Source organism: Schistocerca serialis, chromosome 11 (genome assembly GCF_023864345.2).
Source record: "Schistocerca serialis cubense isolate TAMUIC-IGC-003099 chromosome 11, iqSchSeri2.2, whole genome shotgun sequence".
Taxonomy (NCBI): domain Eukaryota; kingdom Metazoa; phylum Arthropoda; class Insecta; order Orthoptera; family Acrididae; genus Schistocerca; species Schistocerca serialis.
In genome coordinates, this window is record NC_064648.1 from 177,194,494 (window position 1) to 177,215,275 (window position 20,782).

The following is a 20,782-nucleotide window of genomic DNA, read 5'->3' on the forward strand; positions in this document are numbered from 1 at the left end:
AATTGGCCCAAGAAATAACAAGACTTGCCAACTGCCAGACGTAGACTACTGGTACAAACGCACGCAGCTTTTTCACACGTCACGCAGTACGCTGGCGGGATACAGAACGGCTCGTCAAAAAAGAAGAAGAGAAAATGGGGCGGCTGGTTGGCATCGTGTATTCTGATGTCGACAGGGTCGTTATCAACGTAGTAGGTGACACTTCCAGAACTGAAATGTATTTCTCCGACTCCGATAACGCAGGAGCTAAGAGATCACCAGATGACTGACTGTAATAAATACATTAGTGGCTTCAGTGTTCAACAGTACGATGAAATCCCTGCAGTATGCTTTTACATTATACACAGCTCGCTATGTTTAAGTTGGAAATTTTCATCACTCTTGTTTGTAATTAGAACACCATGTCAGGTGACAACAATTGCATTTCATGCTTGTCGTCTGGTCACTGAAGAAGTGAGCGGTAGTGGTGGAGTTTCTCCAAATATAGTTTCATTCTCTTTAAAAATTAAATGACATTCGAAGCTATCTTGTTTCTTTCCTCGTCTCGTTTTACATCGGAACTGCAACTGTTCACATCATTGCAGGTAAGTTGGACCGCTGGCTGGCCAGTGCTGTCCAAGTTTGATGCTCCGGTATAGCTGTTGTCCCGCATTATCGCTCCGTCTGTGTGCGTGTAACACAGCACAAAACGTATCCTTATGATCTTACTTGACTGTACTGGTCTCAGATTGGTTTCCGCTCCACCTGAAACGAAATCCAATTATATTGAAGCAAACATACAAGAATACATGACGTAATGGTTACATCAGTTTTATTCTTATGATGAACAGATTATAATTACGCTGTGCTGTCTTCCAGCATCGTCATTATATGAAACCGGCGAATGCATTGATAGACGACATTCTTTGGGGGCAAACGACCAATCTGAATACTACACGGTTCGCGTTATAAGATTGCCCCGATTTTGAGAGAAAAACATAGTTAAAAATAATCTCAGGGACGTATGAATTAGAATGTGATTGATTAAACTGCGAATGACCGCTAACAGTGTTCGGCCATGACCCCCAAACAATCCCAGAAACAACTTCTCTCCAATACAGCCCGAAACTGCACTAAGAAATCCATACTAAACTCATGTGTAACGTGAACAGCAAGGAAAGGGATATTCAAATGAAACACGGCTACTTAAGATGAAATTGACATAATTATTTCACAAAAGCACACATGTGACACTACACAGCTTATCTCGGTACCGCAGGACAAAAGGGAGAGGGGAAAACAAGTCGCCTTCCGCTTTTTTTTATATCGTTAGACAAACGAGCGTACCTACTACATTTTGTTTCAACATTTTAACTCAAAGATACTTCTTTACAAAATAATTCATAAATAACTAGAAATACATCATCTCATTAGTACATCGTTTCTTTCAATTATATACAAATTTATTTTTATATGCAAAATTATTTACGATATTTTCAGGCGATAATTAAAACTAGGCCTACTTCTTTATACATTTATAACGTAACATTTCAGCACGCTATCTGAACGTTCGTGAAGGGATGTGGCGGGACCGCATGTGATGACCAGTTATGAGAGAAAATGTAGCACTATGGATGTTCGGACATACAACCACCTACATTGTTGAGAACAGCGATGCTACATCCTTTGAATATCTGTCCTACGTTGAAGGGGAATATTTTCGGTTGGCGCGGGTGACAATCATCGGAAAACATTTGGCGACATGCTGCATATCATGACCATGGAATCCGCGCAAGTACTCTCGATTGCTGCACTTAACCCATAACCGACACGCTATAGAAGAATTCCGTACAACGCTGTAGCCTGTTCATGTGGGTGATATAGCTGCGAGACTAGTTGTAGAAGTGGGCAGCACGGGGGAAACAAGCACATGGATCAAAGGCACTTCATTAAAAATAGAAAAAAATCAAACGAGACAGATGCTTAAATTCATGTGTCATCCTGACGATGACGATGGGGGCTATCGTCGAAAGCTCGCGATTTTATCCCGAATTGATGCGGCAAGAAAACCGAGAATGTTTTACATATAAATGCCGTCACGAAAGACTTTTTTCTCATGATGATTAAATTCAGTCCGCTATTTATCATCAACTAAGGAATTTTGTTACTTGCCAAGTCAGAACAACGAGGAAATCCTATCTATTTCCTCATTTCCATATCATTAATTTAGAAAATTGGGCAGTTGGCAAAAGGCTGCCCAAGCACTTCATTTGTGTATATGGGAGAATTAATCTAATCAGTAGTTACTTTATTATGTAGAGTGGTGCGAAACATGCAGATACATTTCACACTGTGAGAGGGGAAAAAGAAGAAGAAGGTGCAACACAAACAACTTGTGCAGATTGGTCAAAAATTGAAATGAATGCAGATATCGACAGAAAATGCAAAATTGTAAACTTTGGTGGTCGATGAATGAATGTGTGACGCTGCAGAGCAATTTCAACGCGCAACTAGCGAAGTTAGTAAATGAGGTACATGTCGGCAGGAAAAAATACAATCCTTACGAATTTCACTCTGTGTACTCTTCTGGACAGCAACTATGCCTGGCAGACAGGTACGTAGACACTATATGCAGATGTCATCATTTGGGAGACCTGTTGGGCTAAAAGATGTTAGCAGGAATGGGTAAACAGTGGCCAAACATAGCATCAAGAAGGAAGTGCTTGACCTCGGGAGATGACAGGGACAGTCATCAGAGAGACACTCAGAGCGCCGGATTCATCATTATTGTCGAGCTGACGTGCAACTCGTACTTCATTTACTGCAGGGACCATTAACAGGCGGTTCACAGAAATGGGCTGTGTTCACGTCGCCCCTGTACAGCATCAACCTCGTATTCAGTGGTGTCAGGCACATTCGGCCTGGAATCCCATTGAGTCGAGTAGAATTGTCTTCAGTGATGAGTCCCACTTCGAACTGAGCCCCGAATACCAACAAACACTTGTCCTGAGATACTGCAGACAGTGGTGGGATATCAAACAGACAGTCCCGCCATACGGGAGGACAATCAGGTGTTACTGTCTGGGGTGCTACTACATTTCCCAGTAAAACCTCTTTAGTTGACTTCTGTGGAACCCTTACAGCGCAGCGGTAAGTCGACGATATTCTATACCCCGTTTTGTTGCTCCATCATGGCCTGGTCATACTTTTCAGCAGGATAACGCCCGACGGCAAACGACGAGAGTTTCTACTGCTTTCCATGCCCCACCTTGACCTGCGAGGTCGCCAGAGCTCTGTCAACGTTTCGAGCACTATTAGCAGGGCCCTTCTGTCGGTATGGTGTATTGATGATCTAACACGCAAGTTCCACATAATTTGGAAAGTCATTCGTCAGTAAGACATCCAACAACTCAATCAACCAATGACAAGTCGAATAACTGCTTGCATAAGGGGCAGAGGTGGACCGTCGAATCATTGGCTTGCTCAGTTTACAGAGGTCTTTCTCTTGAATAAATCATCTACTTTTCCTGAAATTGTAATCATTTGTTTGTCTGTATATGTACATTACATCCACCGATATCCATCCCACTCTAATTCCTTCGTGGTATGTCGTTGTTTTTGTCTCAGAGTGTACACTAAATTAAGAGCAAAAAAAAAGGGTCAACTTTTCTGTGGTGACTAACGCCACAGTGTTCTACAGCAAAATGCTAGTCGAGAGCAGAGCGCAGTAGTACGTTTCTCTTAATTACAAAAAGTGATACAAATTCGGAATTACGCAAAATATGGCTACATCGAATTGGAACGAAAGATACATTTTTCAGAGTCTGCTAGACTACATGAAGTAAATATACATTTCCCTCATAGTGGATTACTTAACATAGAAATCGTATGTAAAATTATGTGGGAAAAGAAGCAAGTGTTTTTTTTTTGTAGTGCAGCTAGCAACGTGATGGATTTCAGATGTAAACTTCACAAAACTAATCCACACTCAGTGCAAAATAAATTTTTTTTTCTTCGTCCTGTCTCCGATTAATACTGTTGTCTTGTGAAGTTTATGTTATTCATAATAGAGTTGTGTAAGGGTTTTAAATTCTAAATCACATTACATTTTTATATGTAGTTTCGTATCTTAGCATACTTTTACACCTGATCAGTTTCAGATGAAGCTGGGGGATGTTGTTAATAAACTATATTTCATGCCTGAGGCACTGGCGTAGTTACGGAGTTTGGCAGCAGCCACGGTGTTTTAACTTGACAGACACAATCTCTCCTCCCGCCCCCCTCGACAACCGCACAAAAAGCTGAACAAGTACTTCTGGGAGAGGTAGGGACAAATTTTTCGGAACAAGTGTTTAAGTAAACAAAATATAGTGTTCACAATTTTGTAAACAGTTATTATGAGTGAATAGGAATATGTAAAACTCATTCTTGTAAATAACATAGTTTTAACTAGTTATTGATGAATCAGTACAAATAACAAGTGATCTTCTTATTGGTGGGTAAGTTCAATATGTAATTTAGAGTTATTGTAATTTCTTATGTCGCAAATTTTTTATTGCTCCATCAGAATCGATATCTTTAGCACCACTATTTTGCATCGACAAAATTGTCATACTACACTGTGGTGACAAAAGTCATGGGATATCCCCTAATATCGTATCGGATCTCCGATTACACGAGGTAGTGCAGCAACACGACGTGAGATGGACTCAGGAAGTCGCTGGAAGTCCCATGCAGAAGTACTGAGCCTTGCTGCCTCTACAGCCATCCGTAATAGTGAAAGTGTTGCTAAAGCAACATTTTGTACACGAACTGACCTCGAATTATGTGCCATAGATGTTCGGTGGGAATAATGTCGAGCGGTCTTGGCTACCAAATCATTTGCCGGAATACTTCAGAATGTTTTTCTAACCAATCTCGAACAGTTCTGGCCCAGTGATATTTTTGGTAGCAGGAAGTCCATGAATTAAGCCAAATGCTCTCCAAGTAGCCGAACGTAGCCATTTCCAGTTAATGATCGGTTCAGTTGACCCAGAGGATACAGTCCATTCCGTATCAACACAGCCCATGCCATTAAGGAGGCATCATCACCTTGCACAGAGCCTTGTTGACAACTTGAGTCCATGGCTTTGTGGGGTCTGCACCACACTCGAACCCGCGGCACTGTCATAACGGATACTTTCGTCGTCCGTCCCACACTGATTTCTGTTATTATTCCACGCAGTGTATCTTTCTGTTGGCACTGACAGCTCTACACAAACACGCCTGCTCTCGGTCGTTACGTGAAGGCCGTCAGCCACTGCGTTGTGCGTGATGAGGAGAACGCCTGAAACTCGGTATTTTCGGCACAATCTTGAAATTGTGGAAGTCAGAACACTGGACTCCCTAACCATTTCTGAAATGGAATGCCCCACATGTCTAGCTCCAACTACCGTTCAGAGTTCAAAGCCTGTTACTTCTGGTCGCGCGGCCATAATCATGTCGGAAACCATTTCACATGAATCACGTGTTTACAAATGACAGCTCTGCCCATACACTGCCCTTTTATGCCGTGTGTACGCGATACTATCGGCATCTGGATATGTGGATGACTTTTGTCGTGCTTGACTCATGGTAGACCAAAGATAATATTAATTAGTTTGAATTTTAAATAACTCCTTTGATGTGACACTACTGAAACACACCAAGTTCAGAAAAACTTTAGCACCAAAATGAGGATGCGAACAGATTCGAAAAATCCGTATTCAAAAACGAACTATAAGAACCTTAAAGACGTCCAAAAATGGATTCTTCTTTCTGAACTTTGCCAGCTTGCAGAAATCTTCCCATGTACGAAATTTCTGCGAGGATACGATCTTCAGAAATCTCGTGATTATTATCCACTAAACTTTTTACGGTCATTCAAAATTCCATCTCTGAGGTTTTAGCCAGATTCCTGGGTCCTAAAACTAGGAAACGATGTGATACACTTTCCATAGTTTTGCAATGTGTATCGACTACATTACGCTTGTTGGTTCTCTTCTGCTTATATTACTGTGCTATTTCGGATCCTTACGAGACAGGCTTGACAAAGGACATCGAAAAAGTTCAAAGACGGGCTGCGCCTATTCTATTATCGCGAAATGAGGGACAAAGTGTCATCAGTACGATGAGGTGACAGTTATTAAAAGCAAGTGGTTTTCCTTTTCGCCGAGTGGTTTTCACAGAAATCCAAACGCCACCTTTCTCCTCTGAACCGGAAATTATTTTGTTAGCAGGAAATTATCATCTTAGTAAAATAAGATAAATCAGTGCTCGCACAAATAGATTTAAGTGTTCGTTTTTCCCGCGAGCTTTTCGAGAATGGAACGGTAGTCAAATAGTCTGAAAGTGGTTCGATCAATCTTCCGCCATGCTCTTAAATGTGAACTGCAGAGTATTCACGTAGATACAGATGTGCTTATTTTTCAAACCACTGTCAAGTGCGTGGAAGAAGCTACTTAGCGCTGTACAACGGTTGGGAAGACTGATATCAGACACCCTCCCCTCACCCTACCCCCTTGAAATCTTGATTATGACGACACACTGATCAGTAACGTATCCTAAGGTATACGTTAGGGTAAAAGATGATAATTCGGTTGAGTTTACAAATACCTAATAAATGTGGTGGTAACATATGGACCTATAATTAACCTTACGTTAAAGTTCGTGCCATATTTAAATATACACAACACATTTTCCATCACAAGAAGTAAAAGTGCAAAGAAAATTGATAAAATGTATATTAAATAATGGACAAGGTTCCGACGAGAATTTTGATGTGTATTACACGCTCATATATAGGACATGGATGGAACACGTGTCGACTACGTAACTTATGGATATTTTTTTCAATACTACGATATACAGGTAAGCCATTTGTGTGTGTCTCCAAGTACCGCACTTAAAAGAATTCCCGACGACAGCTTTTAACTAGTATACCTGTACATCCCACTGTTTTCGTTTCCCTATCATCAACCCTAAAACACTTAACTGAATCTTTATCAACAACATGACGGAAAATTTAGGGCTATGGAACGGTTTTGGCAAAGGGACAATGGACCTTTCATTGCCTACTTTCAGTTTGCTTTACATTTACTTATCATTCCTTTGAAAAACGCGTAACGACTTGAGAGACACAGCGATGAAACTATCAGTTTCCACATTTTACAGGCGATAACATGGTATTTCGGTTGAATGAGACAAGTCACCTGGGCAGAAGCAGCGGGTGGCACACATAGCTGCCAGCACCTGTTAGTTGCTACTTGTAATTAATTAAAGTGTAATATTTAATGTAACCGATCTCATAATAGCCTTATTACAGTGCTGAAGGATGCAACCCGTGAATTCGTCAACTGCGTTTCTACCTATAGCGATTCTCCAGTTTCTATTTATTCATGCGCACCAAGTTATTCTCTGCACCAATAGGCCCAGACCACAAAATGACACTGAGCCGTCCAAAACTATATTTTTTTTTCTTTATTGTATTTCAATGCCCCATCTGGGGCGGGCTGGCAGCAGCGTTTGCGCTGCTCTTCAGCCGAAAGACATTCATCATACAACAGAAGACATTTAAAATAACATAAAGGAGACAATATGGCGTACATACATATAATAAGGGGGAACATCATGGAAGAGAAGACGAAAGGGGGTCGACTGAAAAATGGAGATAAAAACCGTAACAAATTAGCGCACAGAAAACAAAACAACATGCTGGATCATAAATGTATGGACGGACAGTGTAGCACATAACAATCACTGACAATAACACTATGTACAAGTCCAGCACACAATCAAAATCACACCTCTTGACCCACAGGAGAACAGCAGCAAACACAACACTGATGCACTACACTGATGACGACGACAGAGAGCATCTGCCAGGGGCATACATATGAGGAAGGACGGAAGAAGAAGGGAAGAAGGGAGGGAGTGGAAAAGAGAGCAGAGAAGGGAGTGAGGGGAGGACATGGGGGTTACAAAGGAAGGAAGCGTAGATGTCACAGCAAAGTTCAAAATCAGGGAGGTGCTAGAAATTGCCCTGATGAAGGAGATGGAGGATGTGGTAGTTAAGAGAGGGAGGGATATAGCGATAAAGTCGCGGCAATGGGCGAGGGGTGGAGAGGAAGGAGGAAACCAGGGGGTGAGAAGGAACAAGCCTGTGGACAGTGTAAAGGATGTGTAAATGTTGGAGGAGAAGGAGGAGGTGGGGGAAGAGGATGAGGTCATATCCAAAACTTTCATTACCCCTCAATAACTTTTTTCCTTTTTTGTTCCTTTATTCTTATTTCATTCCTCACACGAGATGGGCCTGCAGCGGCCTACATATGTGGTTCTTCAGCCAAATGGTACAACATTAGATACAATAGAAAACAATACAAAATATATGTAGGGAAAAACATGGTGACAAAATGTAACACGATAAAAATGAAGTCGTTCGACTGTAGGCTTGGTATACACAAATGAGGTCAACAGTTTAAAAAAATGTAGACATCCAGTTGGAGACACAAACGTAGTAGAAACAGTGGTGCACTGAACCACTGTGGTGAGGATCATCAGCGAAAAGGTAACCAACACACTGAAGAAGGGGGGGGCTGCCACTGACTGTAAGGAAAAGGCATGAGGGAAGGAGAAGGGGAAGGAGCCAGTGCGAGAGAGAAGGGTGGGGTGAGGGGAGAGGGTAGGTGTTGGAAGCCCTGGGAGGAGAAGTGGAGGAAGAGGGAGACAAGGGAGAGGGGAGAGGGGAGAAAGGAAGGTTGGTAGAAGAGAGGGAGACCAGGAGGAAAAAAGGGGGAGAGGGAGAGGGGGTTAGAGCTGGTAGGATGGCTAGATGGGGGAACAAAGACATCACATGGAGGGGAAGTCGGCAGAAACCACACTGGGCGAGAGTATGGAGAGTTTGAAGATGAAGAGCAGGCAGGATGCAAGAATACAGGCATGGCAGTGTGACAGGTTGGGCGCAGAGGCGAGAGACAAGTGGGTGTGGAGGATCGAGTCCGCAGGGGGTGTAAAGAATTTGTTTGAGGAAAAGGAGAAGGTGCGGGAAGGGAATCAAGTCAGAAAGGATCCACGTGGGGGATGGGAGGCGGATGCAATAGGCAGGGCAGAGCACATGGCATTCAAGGATTTGGATGGACTTATAGTATGTGGGAGGGGCGGAAACCCAGGTGGGATAGGCATAGCAGAGGATGGAGCAGATGAGGGATTGATAAGTGTGGAAGAGAGTGGAGAAGTTGTAACCCCATGTTTGGGTGGAGAAGAGTTTAAGGAGACAGAGGCAGGTACGGGCCTCATCTTGGACTGCCCAGAGATGGGGGTCCAGGAATGGCGGCAGTTGAGGGTGACACCAAGATACTTGAGAGTTTGGGGTGAGGTTGATGGGGTGGCAATATATGGTTAGGTAAAAATCTAGGAGACGGAAGATAGGGGTGGTGTTCCCTACCATGATTACCTGGGTTTTGGAAGGATTGATCATGAGCAACCACTGGTTACATCAAGCGGTGAATTGGTCAAGGTGGGATTGAAGAAGGCATTGGGAGCATTGGAGGGTGAGGCCGAGAGCAAGGAAGGCAGTCTCATCAGCAAATTGGAGAAGTTGGATGGGGTGGGGTGATGGCATGTTTGCCTTATAGAGGAGGTAAAGAAGAGGAGAGATGATGGAGCCCTGGGTCACACTGGCGAAAGGGTAGAAGATCTAAGAGTCAGTATTGTGGATGGTAACATAGGAGGGTGGTGGGAGACGAAGGAGGTGACCAGACAGGCATGACTGATGGGAAGGGCGAAGGTTTGGAGCTTGAAAAGGAGATCGGAATGCCAGACATGGTAGTATGCAAGTTTAAGGTCAAGGAACATGAAGGTGCTGGAGCTATGGGAATTTAGTTGGCTGTCGAGGAGGTGCGAATGCCAGACACGGTTGTACGCACGTTTGAGGTCAAGGGACATGAAGACGGTGGAGCGATGGGAATTTAGTTGGCCGGAGAGGAGGTGGGTGAGATGGAGGAGGAGGTCATCAACAGAGAAGGAGGGTTGGAAGCCACATTGGATAGAGGGAAGGAGACAATGCAGGTGGAAGTGCTGGTGAATTCTTCAGGTGAAGATGGACTCCAAGTTATTGCTGAAGAGTGAGGGGATGGTAGGAGGAGCCATCAGTGGGTGGTTTGGTAGGACTGACGAACATCAGGATCCGGGAGGTTTTCCACATGTCGCAGTAGTAGCCGGTCATGAGGACCACATTATAGAACACAGCCAGGATGGTGAGGAAAGATACGGGTGCCTCACTGAGATTGTGGTGGGTGACAGGGTCGTGACCAGGAATGGTGTAACGTTTAGTGTGAAGTGTGGCTATGGTGTCTTGTGTGGTGACGGGAATGTTAAGAGGTGTGTGTGTGATGTGGTCCAAGTACTGGAACCTAAGGGCATGCGGGGGACCAGAGGTGTCAGTACAATCACAGACATCTGGGAAGAGGGAGTAATCAAACACGGGATCATCAGGAATAGTAAGGATATTGGACAGGTAGGAAGCAAAGTGATTGGCCTTACTGAGGTTGTCAGGAAAAGGTTGATCATCATGGAGGAGGGGATACTGCGGGGAGGGATTAGATCCAGTAAGGCGATGGAAGGCTAACCAGTACTTCGATGAGATGATAGGGAGAGTATCACTTAGGTGGGTGCTGGTGCCAGTCCCAGCGTTTTCTGGCAGTGAGCAAATTTCAGATCCCACTGTAGAGTTGCCGGTGGCGATGGAGTGTGTCCCAGTCCCATGTGTGGAGAAAGTCGTGGTAGAGAAGGAGAAGGATGGCCTGTGGGGGTTAAGTGGGGCAGTGCAGGTGAATGAAGGTAGTGGCGAAATGAGCTTCAACAGCCGCAGACAGGGTTTGGTGGAGAAGGCAGGTGGCATGGGTGACATCATCAGGATGGTGGAAGGCCAGAGGATGGTCATCAAACCGGGTATCTAGGGTCGCCCGGTAGGCATTCTATTTAGCACGAGAGTAGTCGTGGACGAACTTTTGGGGAGGGTCGGTGCATGGAGCGAGGCGTGGGTTTCACCCATCTGTCACGATAAGGACAGGGAGATGGATGCTACCAATAGGGTCGAGAACATCCACTGTAAGGCCAGGACTATGTTGGGAGTGGGATTCGGGAAAGGTGTGGTGGGGGACGGAAAGGAAATCACCTTGAAGTGAGGTGAGGAACTGATGCCACCATCCTAGCTCGGCGGTGGTACAACTGCGGATGTTTAGGTTGGCGGCAATCACGTAGGAGGAGAAGGTGCAGTCAATGTGGGAAAGGATGTTAAATGGTATGGGGCCAGTGGCACGGACATAGATGGTGGCACAGGTTATGGTGAGGCCAGGGAAAAAGAGGCTGAGGTTAAAATGTTCAGTGGGATCACGAAGGAGGATTTGGAGCCAAACAGGAACCTGGCGTAGGTGGCTGATGGCAACTCTGCCATGTGCAATCAGGAAGGGATTATCGGAGCAGTGAATGAAGTAGGGCGAAGTGCTTATGATACGCGGGGGCTCGAGAAAAGTTTTATTGAGGAGGAAGGCATCCAAGTAGAAGGGTGTGCATGAGGAGATGATTGTTGGTAGCTAGAGAATGGATGTTACTGAACAAGATACGATGCTGCCACGACATGGTGAGGTTTAAGCTAGGATGTTGAGACGGGAGACCGGCTTGGGGAAATAACACAGCTCGCTACGTATTGCTGACAGTTGCATAGTGAGGATAAGATTAGAATAATTGCTGCCCGCATTCAAATAATCCTGCTTCCCGCACCCCATGTGCGAATCGAGCAGGAAAAAGCCCTAATAACAGGTACAATGGGACGTACCCCCTGCCATGCATCTCACAGTCATTTGCAGAGTATAACTGTTGATTTTACTTATGGTCGTAGTTATTGTGCTAGTTCAGAATTAACTAACCTACAGCAAGAATTTCCAAAAGTTTGCATTGGAAACTTGGAGTAGCTACGAGTTTGCATTTGGTACATGTTAGCTCATATGTTTCTGTATACGGAAAGCAGATAATATAGTGAAGTAGAAGGATCACCAATACACAGACAGGAAAGAAAATACCAACACCAAGAAGGAGTTGTGCATTATAAACGAAAGACGACAAGTGTGTTTCTATGTCTGAAAGATGATGTCTTTTCAGATTGCGTCACAGTCGCATAAGGGCGGTGCTAGTAGCTTCAGTTACCTCTGCTATGGGGTGTGCTTAATTGATGTTAGTCAAGAATGCCTTTCAAAAATGGTTCAAATGGCTGTAAGCACTATAGGACTTAACATCTGAGGTCATCAGTCCCCTAGACTCAGAACTACTTAAATCTAACTAACCTAAGGACATCACACACATCCATTCCCGAGGCAGGATTCGAACCTGCGACCGTAGCAGCAGCGTGGTTCCGGACTTAAAGCGCCTGGAACCGCTCGGCCGCAGCGGCCAACAACAATGCCTTTAAGGAGACAAAGATGCCATTATCAATGTCTCACTGAGTTTCAATGAGGCTGTATTATGGGGCTACGCAAAGCTGGATGTTCTGTCTGTGATACTGCAAAAAGACTTAGCTGGAAGTACTCACTGTACATTATTGTTGCCAGCAGTGGTCACGAAAATGTAGTCACAAGAAAAATGAGCTCCAGACAGGCACATTGGCACTTTCAAGAGGGACGACCATCGTGTTTGGCGTATGGTTATGGCGCAGCGTATTGCGTCTGCCCCAGGAATGTAAGCAGCAGTTGGCACTATAGTGACACAACGAACTGTTTGAAACCAGTTGCCTCAAGAACAGCTCCGAGCCAGGCGCCTTGTAATGTGCACTCCACTGAACCCAAACCATCGCCATTTGTGACTTAATTAGTGTCAAGCAAGAGCTCACTGGATGGCAGGGTGCAGTTTGCTGTGTTTCCTCATGATAGCTTCTTGTGTCGGTCGGTGCCAGCTGACGACCTGCAACCAACCTGTCAGTGTGACAGACACAATAGACCTATACTTGGAGCTATTGTCTGGAGTGCGACTTCGTATCACAGCAGGAGCACTCTCGTGGTTATCCCACGCATTCCGGCCGCAAATTTGTATGTAAGTCCGGTGATTCGATCTGTTGTGGTGCCATTCATGAAGAACATTTCAGTGGGTGTTTTCCAACAGGATAACACTCGACCGCATACAGCTATTGTAGCTCAATACACTCTTCAGAGAATCGACATGTTGCTTTAGCGTGCTCCACCACCGATCTGTCTTATCGAGCACATATGAGACATCATTGGATGACAGATCCAGTGCTATCCACAACCAGCATTAACCATACCGTTATTGACCGACCCAGTGCAACAGACATGGAACTCCACCCCACAAACTGACACCTGAGACCTGCACAACACAATACATCTACGTTTTCATGGTTTCAGTCAACATTTTGGAACTTACGCTGGTTAATAGTGTACTATCCCTTTGATTTGCGACAGCTTATCTTGCACTTAAATTATCCTATGACCGTGCAGTGTTAATCACTGAAATATGTCACCAAAGCAAGTTTAGCCAAGAAATTTCATTACTCCACAGTAATTATTATTTGTTGGTGCGATTTTTTCTTCTGTCAGCGTATTTGACATTCTCTCTGTTCAACATCTGGACTCAATAAAGGGATGTAGATGGTTAATTTACAGCCTTTCCCAATTGTACTTCACGATATCTTCTCGCTTGCAAAAGGATGCGCAAAGTATATTCACGTAAAAGCTTGAAAATTAACAGCAGTTTCCCCCTACGAAACATACACTATGTGATCAAAAGTATCCGGAAACATGGCTGAAAATGACTTACAAGTTCGTGGCGCCCTCCATCGCTAATGCTGGAATTCAGTACAGTGTTGGCCCACCTTTAGCCTTGATCACAGCTTCCACTATTGCGGGCATACGTTCAATCAGGTGCTGGAAGGTTTTTTCGGGAATGACAGCCCATTCTGCACGGCGTGCTGCACTGAGGAGAGGTATTGATGTCAGTCGGTGAGGCCTGGCACGAAGTTCCCATTCCAAAATATCCCAAAGGTGTTCTATAGGATCCAGGTCAAGACTCTGTTCAGGCCAGTCCTTTAGAGGGATATTATTATCGTGTAACCACTCCCCCACAGGCCGTGCATTACCAATAGGTGTTCGATCGTGTTGAAAGGTGCAATCGCCACCCCCGAATTGATCTTCAACAGTGGGAGCAAGAAGGTGTTTAAAACATCAATGTAGGTCCGTGCTGTGATAGTGCAACACAAAACAACAAGGGGTGCAAGCCTCCTCCATGAAAAACACGACCACTCCATAACACCACCGACTCCGAAGATTACTGTTGGCACTACACACGCTGGCAGATGCCGCTCATTGGACATTCGCCATACCCGCACCCTGTTCATTGGATCGCCAGATTGTGTACCGTGATTCGTCACTCCACACAACGTTTTTCCACTGTTCAATCGTCCAATGTTTACTCTCCTTACACCGAGCGGGGCGTCGTTTGACATTTACTGGCGTGATGTGTGGCTTATGAACAGCTGCTCGACCATGAAATCCAAGTTTTCTGACCTGCTGCCTGACTTTCATAGTACTTGCAGTGGATCCTGATGCAGTTTTGAATTCCTGTGTGACAGTCAGGATACATGTCTGCCTACCACACATAACGATCCTCTCCAATTGACGGCGGTCTCTGCGAGTCAACAGACGAGGTCGGTCTGTACGCTTTTGTGCTGTATATGTTACTTCTAGTTTCCACTCCACTATCACATCGGAAACAGTGCACCTAGGTATCTTTAGGAGTGGGGAAATTTCGCATACAGACGTATGACACAGGTGATACCCAATCTCTTGACCATGTTCAAAGTCTGTGAATTCTTGACCATGTTCAAAGTCTGTGAGTTCCGTGGAGCGTCCCATTCTGCTATCTCATGATGTCATTGATATGGAGCACCTGGCAGTAGGTAGCTGCACAATGCAGCACAGAGCTGGTTGATGTGGGGAATGGTATCTGTGGATCTGAATGCCTATACCAGTTTATTTGGGGCCTCAGTGCATAAAAACCATCATAAAAATTAGAAATCTAGATTCCAGATTAGTATTATTTTGTCAAATAAAGGACGATCAGCCCAATCATGTCGGTTTGTCATTCCACTCCCAGCATCATTGTACATACATTTATCCACTTGCTGCCATGGATTAAGTAGCTAGAATTGTCTGTGATTGCTGTGTGTTTTCGTACTAAGAAAAACCCGGCTTTCCATTCCAACCTATCACGTAGTCTTTTGGCAGTCTGCGCAGCACTCAGAATGGGCCTGTATGCGGTTGGTAGAAATCAGACACGTGTTCTTCAGACGATAATTTCGTTGTTTTGTCCGTCAGTAGCTCAGCAGAGTGGGAGGGGAAGAGCAGAGAGGAGCTTAAACAAGTGTCTAGGCATATGAAGATAAAGTGGGCCTGGTTGTGAGAGTAAGTGGCGTAGCTATTGAAATGGAAGACGGAGCAGCAGCAAGGGAGATCTGCTGGATTGTGTGGGGATGTTGCAGTGGGTGGATATTCTGCAGAACAATGGACAGGAACCAGATGTCTTCAGCTGTAGGGGGAGGGTGGAGGAAATTGATGGGATGGATGGGCTGGTCAATGTGGTGAATGGGGACAGTGAGCTCAGGATTGGTGAGAGGGGGTTTGGCTTTGCATTTGGAGGAGTGGGTGGGGTGGAATTCGTAGCAGGTGTTGCAGGAAGGAGGAGACCAAGGTTAGGACATTGTTTAAGGTCGTGGGAGGCACTCCACGAGGTAATGGTGGATGCGGGGCAAGTAGAGGTGTAAATGATGGTGCTAGTGGGTGTGTCCATGATGGAATTCGTTGTCCACTGGCAATAGGAGTCACTGAAATGGGAAAATATACAAATATGGAGGGTGGAAGTGACGAGGACAGGGGGGCGCCGGCGGCGGCGGTGGTGGTGGGGAGCACCGGGCGGAAGCAGCGGCAGCCAGCAGATGGATGGCAAAGGCACCTTGAGAGCAGCCCGGGTGGCATAATCCTCCGATTTGGAAGTGAGGGGATCCAACCCTCAAGATGTTAATTTTTTCCCATTACTGAATGTCAGTCCCCCCTGGCGATAGATGCATAAAGCCCAAATAAGAAAAGACAGAGAAAAAAAAACAGATTATGGGAAGATAACAAACGATATATAAAGGCAATAAAACGGTGACTTTCTTAAAAACGGTAAAGTGGCGGAAAAGTTGCAGAAGTAAAAACAGAGAAAATATGGGGTTGATGACGACAATGAAGATATACAGAAAGTACACAGGCAAAATTTAAAAAACATGGCGACGGTACGTTTTCTGTTAGCAACACACATGCGTGTGAGCCCGCCGGCGACTGTTTCAACAAACCTAATCGTACTTCTCCTATCAACACCACCAAGAAACAAAGCCTCACAACGCCTGCTGTGACGTCACAGCTCTGCGACTGAGTTCAGAAACTAGCACTGAAGTAGCGCAAGGGAATGCACATTCGCTATTTAACTAATGATAGAAGTAACGAAAACAATGAAACCTTCAACTAAGAGAGTACTGCATACTGTATCACCTAGTTTGTAAATGATGAATTGTGGCGTAACACGATTGAGTGAAAAAGATTTATATAAATATTGGATCCTGTATCTTCAAAGGCAGTTCATATAGTCACCACTACCTACTTTTTAGAATTTTAAGCACTTATAGCATCACCTTGCTGCTGATTAGATCTTACAATTACGTAACCAACGCAATATTTCGACTACCTAAGGAATAATGATTTTCCTTGAATACAAAAAAAAAAAAAATAAAAACAAATAAAAGTAAATAAAAAAAATACACTAGGACCTTCAAAATTCGCCTACAAATAAAATAAATCATTTATCCTATTTTTTCAGTCACCACTACCTACTTTTTATGCGACGTAAAATTTTAAACACTTACAGCATTGCCTTGCTGCATATTCGATTTTATAATTAGGTAACCTTCCGCATGATAGTTTCGACTACATAAGTAACAATGATTTTCCTTGATTGTTAATAAAATTACACTAGGACCTTAAAAATTCACTGCAAATAATGTAAATCATTTATTAAAAGTTTTTTCATTTAATAACTTATGAAAATGGGACATGTGATACTTAACAAGCTTCACTTTAATAAGTAAATTTCCAGAAAATATTTATTTCACAATTTTTTGTGACAAGGAGTCAGATGTCAAGACTTTTTAATTCTATTATAAATACTTACATCTTTTGTCACACACACATCATTTTTTCGTTTTACAAAGTTGTTTGGTAAAATATTTGCACTGCAAGTCAATATACAATGTATGATAGATTCAAGAGTGTGACCTTTTAAACAATGGAAACCCAGAAGTAAGTCTTTTGGCACATTAATGGCTGCTTCTTTCACAAGCACATTTCTTTGATTTACTTGTTGCAGGAACAAATTTTTCCTTTTCTTTAAGAATTTTTTGTAGTGTTAAGTATACATAGGAAACACATGTGACTACATCACCGCTAGGGTATGTTAAACCTCCCCGGTCATTTGCCATTATCAAATCATCTGCTTGTCTTGTTTCTTCGGATGTTACAAACCCTTCACAATATGAACAATTTATTTTAGATGCACTTGGTGTGAGCAATATAATGGAGTAATGGCCAAGTGTTTTCCTCTATTTCATCAACATCACTCTCATCAACTACTACATTTAATAGCTCTGGGTTGTCGATATCTTGAATGCCTGGGATTCTACAACAAGCAGCATCAACATAATTAGGTCTTACAACAACATCACCAAACACTTTGGACTTTAATACAAGAGGAAACATACTCCGGGCCCTTAATTTTCCCTGTTCCAAATACCTGCCTTAGCGATACATGGTAACTTCCCCCATTAACTTGGCGGTATTTCCCAAACCTGTCCTTCAAACTGTCTGTCTGTATTTTCCCAAAGAGCAAATATGTTCTCTTCTTCTCACACAGCCAGTATTCACTAAAATCAATAAAGGCTGCAGTAGTATGTTTGAGAGCAAAGTATGTTTCTCTGGTCAATTTCTTTCCTCCATTGCAATCTTCCCATGAACACAACCACGAGAGAAAGTTTCTCAAAAAGTCATGAATATGTTTTGAATTGAGAGTAATCTGTTCTTGGTAAACATTTCTTAGCCTTTTACCCTTCAGCAGCGTTTCAACATTTACTATCAAACCACTGACTTATTATTTTTACAAATGTGGCAATACTCTCCCAGTTTTCAAATTCTTTCTTGCACCTAGTTGTTGCATTGCAACAACCGTCGTGTTATTAAAAATACGCAATGCTAATTTCACATTTTGCCATTCAAAAGAATTTGGATATGGTGACTTAAGTGTTAAAGTGCTGCCATACTGCAATAGTTCACCTTTTTCTAGTAAATGTAGTTCCTTCAGTGCTGTAACAGAAGCAAGACCTCCCTTCAAGCCATCACTAAAAGAAGGAAAGCACAAAATTTGGTCCTTTTCGTTACCCCAGTTGTTCCGTTTACATTTTAATATGTGTACAGTATCTACAAAATAGTAAATTGGGCGGTCTGCAGAAGTCTGCTCAGGATGAACATATTTTATCTGTACACTAGGAGGGAGGGGGGGGGAAGAAAAGTATGAAATAGCTTCCTTATTAATAGCATTATTGTTGGCTACTACTATTACCTCAAATCCGACTGCGTCTTGTTTAATTGAATTGTGTAAACTGGGAGAATATGCACCACATCTTTGTACACTGAATCCATACTCTGGATCATAAAAACATAAGCACTAGTTGCACACAAAACCACATCTGTGTTAAAAGCACCACCTACAACATTGCCACCTTTATATTCAAGTTGTGACTTTAAATAAATCTCATCCATCAACAGGACAGTTTTATCATTCACAGATAAAGCACCAACTTTTTGTGGTATGTAACTGAGAAACTGCTCACTCTGATGTTGAATGATTGGGTTAGTTGGAATTTTACTCCAAAGTTTTGACAAAGTACTGGGACGGGGAATGGAAAAATTACGAGCACTCGTCAAAAACCTATATGCATGTGGACTGATAGAATAAGGTAATGACCATAAAATCATTGAAACACTCCCGTACCTAATCTGTGTTGGACTATTAAATCTTGGAAATGAAACTTGTTCCTTCAAAAATTTAATTTTATGCTCACTTTCTGGTAACTTTTATTACAAGTTTTCCAAAATGTCTTCAATGCAAGACAAACTTGCCTCAAATGGAGCCTCATGTATATGAAACATCACATACAACTCTTTCAAAATATTGCTAACTGTACCAGTATCACTTACTTGGTTTGATAATTTAATCTTACCAGCACAATTTAGCTCAGCTTCCTTCACAAATGCACTTAACACTAAATCACTATTTATAACGACATGACACACAACACTTAGATAAGGAGCATCCTTTAACACCCGTGACCCAGTCACCGTGCTTTTCACAATCAGATAATTTTGATTTAAAATCTTCTAAACTAGCAAATGAACCCTTCTCCATCATTTTTTGTGTGATTCCACACTCTGCTCAATGACTTTCTCAAGTGCTTGGTTCCCCAAACGTTCGCGACCCTCTGGATCTTCTCGAGCTGGTGCTTGTTTTGAAGATAAATACGTAGGTCATCCTGGCAACTTTGATGGTACAGCATCTGCAAATGGAGAGAGATAAACACGGAGATTCGTATAGCAATGTTTAATGATCTTAGATATTTAGCAATATCGTAAGAAAAGTAAGGAACCTGTACTTTAATCTGTAAACTGATTACAAGTACCCTTTACGATAAATTTTCACGAACGTTTCTTTAAACGTGGACGGTCCAACGGTGCTGTAAACTGTAAAGAGTTTGCCAGTTTTGGGTCGTAAGCACTGGTAATTTTCTCAATGTCGTCTGCAGTGAAATGCAGTTCACATATCTGAAAAGAAGCATATATTTCACTGTTAACGTAAAGGCAGAATGTAAACTGACAAATGAAATCTAACTGAGGACTGCATAAAGTGAGCTTAAAAGTATAATGCTTCGTTATAGATAGGCTATTGATTTGAATTTTCAGTTCTGTGACATAACAGTATTAAAAAGGGTAACAATAAAGAAATAAAGTTAAATTACAAATACTTACAACGAACTGGGTTCCCAGTCTTTCCTATGAACTGCAGCGATCCGTTTCAATCTTAATGCTTCATCAGACGGGAACGAAAAGACGCTAACTTTTAAACCGTTGTCGTAGTTTCCCCTACAATAGGGCATACAGCACTTGCGTGGCATTTTGACAAGATGCTCAATAACAATCCGAATCGAATATGACAGTGAGAACAAGATTTCCGTCACAAATGTTACGAAAACAATGCCATACTTTCAGTCATTGCTACGAAAACAAACCCATGCAGTGACCACGCTTCCAAACATGAAACACCGCTTCTACCACAGATAGCACTGCTCAGTCGCAGAACGCTAACGTCACAGCTCCCACAGAATTGTGTGTGTAAGCTTTGTTTTTAGGTGTAGTTGCTCCAATGCGACTCGATTTCGGCCAGTCACGAATTGCAGACGGAGCTAAAATGATCGCCATATTTTCTGAGGTGGCGTCTCGCAGTGACATCTGTTGCCAGCGCCCAGCAACACTGAAGTATTTTTTTTTCCCTTTATTGTAATTTTAATCACCTATGCAGGTGGGCTGGCAGCAGCACATTACGCTGCTCTTCAGCCTTAAGTGGAACAACAACATGACATAGAGGT

The 20,782-nt window shown here is 43.1% G+C and overlaps 1 long non-coding RNA gene across 1 annotated transcript; it reads right to left on the reverse strand.

Annotated features, from left to right (window-relative positions):
• Positions 1-18,750: 18,750 nt before the first annotated feature.
• Positions 18,751-20,539, reverse strand: LOC126427201 (uncharacterized). Its single transcript, XR_007576588.1, has 3 exons — positions 20,166-20,539; positions 19,844-19,961; positions 18,751-19,696 (listed from the first exon to the last, which is right to left on the reverse strand). It is a non-coding gene; the product is annotated as an uncharacterized LOC126427201 (long non-coding RNA).
• Positions 20,540-20,782: the final 243 nt, after the last annotated feature.